The sequence below is a fragment of the Gobio gobio genome, assembly GCF_949357685.1.
Source record: "Gobio gobio genome assembly, chromosome: 19".
NCBI lineage: Eukaryota > Metazoa > Chordata > Actinopteri > Cypriniformes > Gobionidae > Gobio > Gobio gobio.
Genome location: NC_137112.1, coordinates 49296110 through 49304504, shown reverse-complemented (window position 1 = coordinate 49304504; position 8395 = coordinate 49296110). Strand labels below are relative to the sequence as shown.

Here is an 8395-nt window from a genome sequence, read left to right as displayed (position 1 = left end):
TAGAATGTGGTAAATCACGGTAAACTATGGTAAATCATGCTAGAATGTGGTAAATCACGGTAAACTATGGTAAATCAACTATGGTAAATCACGGTAAACTAAGGTAAATCACGGTAAACTATGGTAAATCATGCTAGAACATGGTAAATCGTGAATGTGGTAAATCACGGTAAACTATGGTAAATCAAGTATGGTAAATCAGGGTAAACTATGGTAAATCAACTATGGTAAATCACGGTAAACTATGGTAAATCATGCTAGAATGTGGTAAATCATGCTAGAATGTGGTAAATCATTCTAGAATGTGGTACATCACGGTAAACTATGGTAAATCAAGTATGGTAAATCACGGTAAACTATGGTAAATCATGCTAGAATGTGGTAAATCATTCTAGAATGTGGTAAATCACGGTAAATTATGGTAAATCAACTATGGTAAATCACGGTAAACTATGGTAAATCATGCTAGAATGTGGTAAATCACGGTAAACTATGGTAAATCATGCTAGAATGTGGTAAATCACGGTAAACTATGGTAAATCACGGTAAACTATGGTAAATCATGCTAGAATGTGGTAAATCACGGTAAACTATGGTAAATCATGCTAGAATGTGGTAAATCATTCTAGAATGTGGTAAATCACGGTAAACTATGGTAAATCATGCTAGAATGTGGTAAATCATGCTAGAATGTGGTAAATCACGGTAAACTATGGTAAATCACGGTAAACTATGGTAAATCATGCTAGAATGTGGTAAATCACGGTAAACTATGGTAAATCATGCTAGAATGTGGTAAATCACGGTAAACTATGGTAAATCACGGTAAACTATGGTAAATCACGGTAAACTATGGTAAATCATGCTAGAATGTGGTAAATCACGGTAAACTATGGTAAATCATGCTAGAATGTGGTAAATCACTCTCCCTGAAACTGCCTCATCAACACGGCATCCTCAATAAACCCGTCTTTGGCGTGATGACTCCGATCGTTCCAATATTACAATTTAATAATTGTTTAATGTGGTAAATCACGGTAAACTATGGTAAATCATGCTAGAACATGGTTAAAACAAACCAATCGCCAGGTTAAAACAACCCAATCGCTGGGTTAGTCCATTTTCAACCCAAAATGGCACCTATAACATTTGATCATCTCCATTGCTGTACTCTAAAAAATGCTGGGTTAAAAATAACCCAAGTTGGGTTGAAAATGGACTAACCCAGCAATTGGTTTGTTTTAACCCAGCATTTGGGTTGTTTTAACCCAACGGTTGGGTTAAATGTTTGCTTAAAACAACCCAATTTTCATTTATTTTTAACCCAGCATTTTTTAGAGTGCTTTGACTTGGGTTTTGGATTGCCTCTAATATTGTGCTGTTAATATCTCAGTGCGGTTCTCCGTCACTCAGAGGTTTTTCTAATAGGAAAGTTTGGTGTATAAATAAGAGATGTGTGTCTTTTGGATGACCTAATCTGCAAAATATAAGAACATGTATCCCTCATCACTCATAAAAATGAAATGATCTCAGGGGGGTTTTCCTTCTGTGGCTAAAGTAGTTTTTTATTCTGAATGAGAGCCATCAGAGAGAAGATCTGTTTGAGCAATCCCAGATTCTGCTGCTATCAGAAGCGCAGACGAGCGTGTGAAATAGTCCAGTTGGCTGACACTATTAAATATTCACTTCTGAGCACTTGCAGAAGTTCTCACGGCTTCAGGCCAACAGAACCCGCTGTATTGTCTCAGAAAGAGGCAAATAACAAGTTTAGATTTGTTGGTGGAACAGGGCATAGTGATGACAAATGATCCTGAAACCGCCCTGAATGTGAGTGTGAGAAAAGTGACGCTAACTTTTGCAACATTTGCAATTTGGTGACAGATCCGGCTTAGTCACAGTCATGACTTCATATGAAACACTCAGGCTGTCTCTGTTCATGGCCGATGTGGAAACGGTCTTTGATTGGCGGGGATATAAATGCAAAAGCTTCCACTGGACCGTTCACATGCTCAGCTGATTTTACTCACTTAAATGTAATTTCACATACGATAATATAGTTCACCTCAGTGTTCATTTTGACAGCAAATTTTGATTTAGTTTTAGTCTTTTGACTTAAATGCCATTTAGTTTTAGTCATATTTTAGTCACCTGAATTGTTTTTAGTTTTAGTCTAGTTTTAGTCGACTAAATATCATAAGTACAGTAGATTTAGTCTCCTAAAATCTAGTGAGTTTAGTTAAATTGTACTACATTAAGCATTTAAGCGTCACATAACCGACTGTCACTTGACTGACATTTTTACATCATTTAGTTTTTGACATTAAAAATACACGAAATAGCTCACTTTTTTAAAAACATCTATATCGTTTGTATTTCTGTTTTAGTCAGTTGGCCATATCAGGTTAAGCTAAAGCTTCAAATAAGTTTGTTTATTTTTTTTATTTTTATTTCAGTTAACATTAATTTAATTTCAAGTAATGAACATTTTTTTTAATGGTTTTAGTGAACTATTATAACCCTGATACTTTATTAAATATGTGTCTAATACTGGTCTTTCCTCCTGACTATGAATTAAATGGGAATTAAATTAAACAGTTTATTGTGTAAGCAAAAATGAATATATAATGCTTGACTTTTAATGATAAACAAGCTGTAAATACACCAGGACTCTTATTTTGAAATGTCTGCTCCTCTATTGCAGTTGCAGGAGCTCATTCAAGTTCAGATGAGGAGATAAATATGCATTATTACAACCGTCTAAAACATATTACTATATAAACATCATAAAGTCATTATTCATCAGCATTAGTTCATAAACACTGGTCTGGCATAAATGTGTGTTATTGACTGAGCCGCTCTGGAGCTGGATTGGGTGTGTGTGTGTGTGTGTGTGTGTGTGTGTGTGTGTGTGTGTGTGTGTGTGTGTGTGTGTGTGTGTGTGTGTGTTATTGACTGAGCCGCTCTGGAGCTGGATTGTGTGTGTGTGTGTGTGTGTGTGTGTGTGTGTGTGTGTGTGTGTGTGTGTGTGTGTGTGTGTGTGTGTGTGTGTGTGTGTTATTGATTGAGCCGCTCTGGAGCTGGATTGGGGATGTGTGTGTGTGTTATTGATTGAGCCGCTCTGGAGCTGGATTGGGGATGTGTGTGTGTGTGTGTGTGTGTGTGTGTGTGTGTGTGTGTGTGTGTGTGTGTGTGTGTGTGTGTGTGTGTGTGTGTGTGTGTGTGTGTGTGTGTGTGTGTGTGTGTGTGTGTGTGTGTGTGTTATTGATTGAGTCGCTCTGGAGCTGGATTGGGGGTGTGTGATTTTCGTCATAGTTTTTGTCATCCAACACTAGTTTTTATTTAGTTATCGTCTTGTTTTCGTCAGTGAAAAAAGGTTGTTGACGGAAATTATTCGTCAACGAAATGAACACTGGTTCCCCTTTATAACAGTTAAAGCGCCACCAATGTCCCGACGTCCATTAAAGTCTGCAAGCGTCTTTAGGATCATGTGACGCATGTGCACGCACGATTTTGTGAAGCTGTATGCAAATCAGGCAGGAAGAGCGCCACTTTTGCCAGAGAAATGTAGCCTGGATGCCAGCCGAATTTAGCCCCGCCCACAATTTTTTTTTCTCGGGCAATTCGGTCTGGACTCGCTCCATAGAGGAGTAATTAAGCCCGAACAGAAACTGTTCGGACCAATGAAATCATCAGGGCGGGCTTTAGACGATGATGGACAGATGATCAACAGTAACGTCATCATCCACGTCATCGAAGGCTCTTGGGTTGAATTTGCTCTTATCCTAAACGGAGAACTTGTTCGTATATGCGTTCACCTTCACTATTTCTCTCAGAAACGATGATCGTGTTGGTAAGTACTCTGTGTATCCTTAAATTATTTTATTACTGGCCAAGATCGTTTACACTCATCTTTTTCTTGTAACGTTACTCCAGCGTGCGTGCAGACAGGGTTGCCAAGTGTTTTTGCAATGTCGCGCACAATTGCTACTCAAAACTATAGCCCAAAACAATAACTTTCCGGGGGGTTCTCCGGAAAAAAATGGTGTTTGGTTGCCAAAATATGTTATTTTAAAATATGTAATATGCTAAAATTCGCATTCCTGGGTTTATATAATCACATAATTGGGGTCGCTTCAACCCGCGGACATGGAGAAAAACACGGACTTGGCAACACAGTGCAGTTGAGTTCTGTTGACATTTGACAACTAACGTTACGCGTCGCTCCGTTGCTCTGATTGGTTGTGGGTCTGTCCAATTGAGGTCTTTCCTGGCTCGGTTGAAACGCGCCCCATAATCAAAGCTCAATGGAGCGGTACCAGACTCATATTCTGACTAGAGTTGAGTATGGCCACGCCAGGCTAATAGAAATGATCATTTAGACACCTTTTTAATCGTTATAGCACCACCAAGTGGCAAATCGCAGGTCCTTTTTCACCCGACCAGCTGAGTTTGGTGAAAATATCTTGTTCCGTTCACGAGTTATAGCCAATTTGATTAAAGTGGCTCCTCCCACTTCAAACGTTTTGGCGGCCCTTAGGGTCCGTGAACCCAAATTTCCACTTTATTTGATAACTATTGACCCGCCTCCTTTAGTTACTGTTGCTATGTCCGACAGGCTGCGCTCTCACACCACACACACACACACACACGTTCTCATCGCAGAGCAAAGACAACGACAGACATGACAGAGCAAGTTACTTTAAATATGAAACAAAGTCTCAACTATAAAAAATGGTGTCATTTTTTAAAGTAAAAGTAAACAATAAAGATCGTTTTGTGGCTCTTTGTGTCGCTGTAGCGCCTGAGTTAAAGCTGCTCATGAACCGATCGTCTCTTCCTTCTAGTTCATTGATAATATCAAACAAACATGAATGAACTTCAGAAGGAATGCCGTTTTTCAAGTTCAAGTCCACTGATGTTAATCTACTAACTCTCTGGACTGCTTTGGCGGACAAAAATGGCGGATTATGATTGGTCAGATCGCCTGTCACTCAAACTCCCGGCGACTGACCCCGCAGGTTCCTAACGTTCTCAGACCTTTGACTCAATGCCCAGATCGCGTCTCAAATTAAAGGGTGATTGTGCTTTTTCTATCGCTAGATCTTCCTTAAGGACCGTTTAAAATCATATTTGTTTTCTCTGGCATTTGAAGTACATTATGGATGTTTTTATGTTTTGACTTGTTGTTCTTTTACTTTCTATTGTAATGTGCAGCACTTTGGAACTACTGTGTAGCCTGAAAGGTGCTATATAAATAAATAAATGAACGAAAGAACGAATGAAGATATTTTTGAGCTTTCTGTCCCTCCATTGACAGTCTATAGCCGCGTTTCCACTGCCGGAACTTACATGTACATTTACATTTAGTCATTTAGCAGACAGTTTTATCCAAAGCGACTTACAAATGAGGGCAAAAGAAGCAGCTAGAACAGTCGAGGGCAACAGTGTGCAAGTGCTGTAACAAGTCTCAGTTCATCTAGCACAGAACAGAATTTTTTTAATGTATATATAATTAAATTAGACAGAAAATGAATAGAATGATGTTTTGAACTGAATTAACTTTCCCCAGGAGCGAGGGACTTTGGGCTGATACTCGATGTGTTTCGACCGCAGGGTCTGAATGAAGTTCTGGATAAAGATGTCCCCTCAGAAAGCCCCTGCTCATGAGGAAGCACTTTTCAGGAAATTCAGGAACTTTTGGGGGTGGGACTGAGCTCACGCAGTTTTTTGTTTCAACCACCATTTTTAAACGTCTGTTGCGGTGCGTGCAGTAAAGGTTGTTTGCTATTCAAATCAACAATGGAGTTGAAATAATCCGACGGACCCTCATGTGGTTGGACACCCGTCAGACCTCCGTTCATCTTCAGACACAAATGAAGATATTTTAGTGTAAATCTGATGCTCTGAAAGGCCTCCATTGGCTCAACTTTACACTCTCAAGACCCTTAAAAGACACTAAAGACTAAAGTTACAAAGTCCATCTCACTACAGCGGCTCTACAATAACTTTATGAAGACGAGAATAGTTTTTGTGCGCAAAAAAACCCTAAATAACGACTTATATAGTGATGACGATTTCAAAACACGGCATCATGAAGCTTCGAAGCGTTATGAATCAGTGAGTCGATTCAGCAGTTCAGAGCGTTATGAATCACTGAGTCGATTCAGCAGTTCAGAGCGTTATGAATCAGTGAGTCGATTCAGCGGTTCAGAGCGTTATGAATCAGTGAGTCGATTCAGCAGTTCAGAGCGTTATGAATCAGTGAGTCGATTCAGCGGTTCAGAGCGTTATGAATCAGTGAGTCGATTCAGCAGTTCAGAGCATTATGAATCAGTAAGTCGATTCAGAGGTTCAGAGCGTTATGAATCAGTGAGTCGAATCAGCCGTTTAAATCGCCAAATTTCAGCAGTTTGGCGGTTTGACACGCGATCCGAATCATCATTCGGCTCACTGATTCATAACGCTTCAAAGCTTCATGATGCCTTGTTTTGAAATCATCATCACTATGTCAGTCGTTATTTAGGGTTTTTTTGCGCACAAAAACTATTCTCGTCTTCATAAAGTTATTGTAGAGCCGCTGTAGTGAGATGGACTTTGTAACTTTAGTCTTTAGTGTCTTTTAAGGGTCTTGAGAGTGTAAAGTTGAGCCAATGGAGGCCTTTCAGAGCATCAGATTTACACTAAAATATCTTCATTTGTGTCTGAAGATGAACGGAGGTCTGACGGGTGTCCAACCACATGAGGCTCAGTCATTAATGACACAATTTACATTTTTGGGTGAACTAACCCTTTAAGTTTAATGCAGAGGACGAAATCCAGCGGGAACTGGAAAGTCGCGTGCGTTCCTAATCTTCACAGTAGGGGAGAGCGGGGTAATGTGAGACACCCCCTGTATATGGTCAACAGGACACATTTGTGACCATTATGTTTTCAAGCCCCTCCAATTTCCCCTTGGCCATGAAGGAGAGGACCTCATGGTGCTGTGGCAAGCATGTTTTCTTTCACAAAAGGCGTTTGTATTAGTCTTCACACGAGCGCTTTGAAACTGCATTGATTTGGACCTTCAGCATTTTGGTTGCAACTGAAAAATACTTCACTTCTTTTCCACTGAAGAAAGAAAGACATGAACATCTCGAACGGCATTGGGGTGAGGAAATCATCAGGACGTTTACATTTTGGTGTGAACTAATCCTTTAAATACACTCTTAAAAATACAGCGAGATTAAATGGATGTGATGACAGGTTTAGACCCGGAGTATTTCAATCGCAGATATTTGGCAACTCTACTCAGTAATTCATCCACTCAAGCAAGTTTAGGCATCGCCTGTCACACCTCGAAGAGATCCAGAGATAAGAATCCCCTAAATCAAGATCCAACCGGGATATACATGGGATTTCTTAGAAAAGCCTTTCTCAATAAGCAATTGATATTTATACATAAATGATTATTTAAAGGAACACTCCAGTGTTTTTAGAAATAGGGCTTATTCAACTTCTTTCCTACATTTAGATATGTGGGCGAATGCATTTGTGTCTCAGTGCATGCATTGTTTTAGTTCCGCTAGCTTAGCTTAGCATAATGAATGGAATCCTATGTTGCCAGCTAGCATGTCCCGAGTAAAAGTGATCCAAAAACAAACAAAAAAACACCTAATTACTTCTTGTGGCTGCGTATTACTGCGTATACTCGTTGTGAATACGCAGGCCACAAGAAGTAATTAGGTAGGTTTTTTTTGTTTTTTTGTATCACTTTTACTCGGGACATGCTAGCTGGCAACATAGGATTCCATTCATTATGCTAAGCTAAGCTAGCGGCGACCCTGCCAAACTAAAACAATGCATGCACTGAGACACAAATGCATTTGCCCACATATCTAAATGTAGGAAAGATGTTGAATAAGCCCTAGTTCTAAAAACACTGGAGAGTTCCTTTAAAGGCTAAATAAAGCAGTGTCTAGATTTATGAACGTTTCAAATAAGCTAATAAAATATAACAATAACATTTTTACATTCGTTTATTTAGTTTGTTATTGATATCCGATGCAAGATTATTGTATACTACAAAATATTTCACTCAAAAGAAAAAGACATGACACTTTAAATGTACAATTGCAACACTTTATTATACACTGAGTGCATTATAATGCCCTCTCAAACACACACACACACACACACACACACACACACACACACACACACACACACACACACACACACACACACACACACACACACACACACACACACACAGACAGGCTATACAGTTCACAGGTTACATGTGTATTCGACTAAAACATCAACAAAGATAAAAAAATATATACATAAAGTATAAAAAGATTCATTGAGCATGGAAAACATTCACAGTTCGTACATTCATATTGGTGTAAGTTATTAT

General features: G+C 39.2%; 1 protein-coding gene across 1 annotated transcript in view; it reads right to left on the bottom strand.

Annotated features, from left to right (window-relative positions):
* Positions 1-8104: 8104 nt before the first annotated feature.
* ccl25b (chemokine (C-C motif) ligand 25b) overlaps positions 8105-8395 on the bottom strand; it is an 8227-nt gene continuing 7936 nt past the window's right edge. Inside the window, exon 4 of the mRNA XM_079845321.1 lies at positions 8105-8395. This exon is cut by the window's right edge and continues 197 nt beyond it. The gene's annotated coding sequence lies outside the window, so the exon portion shown is untranslated.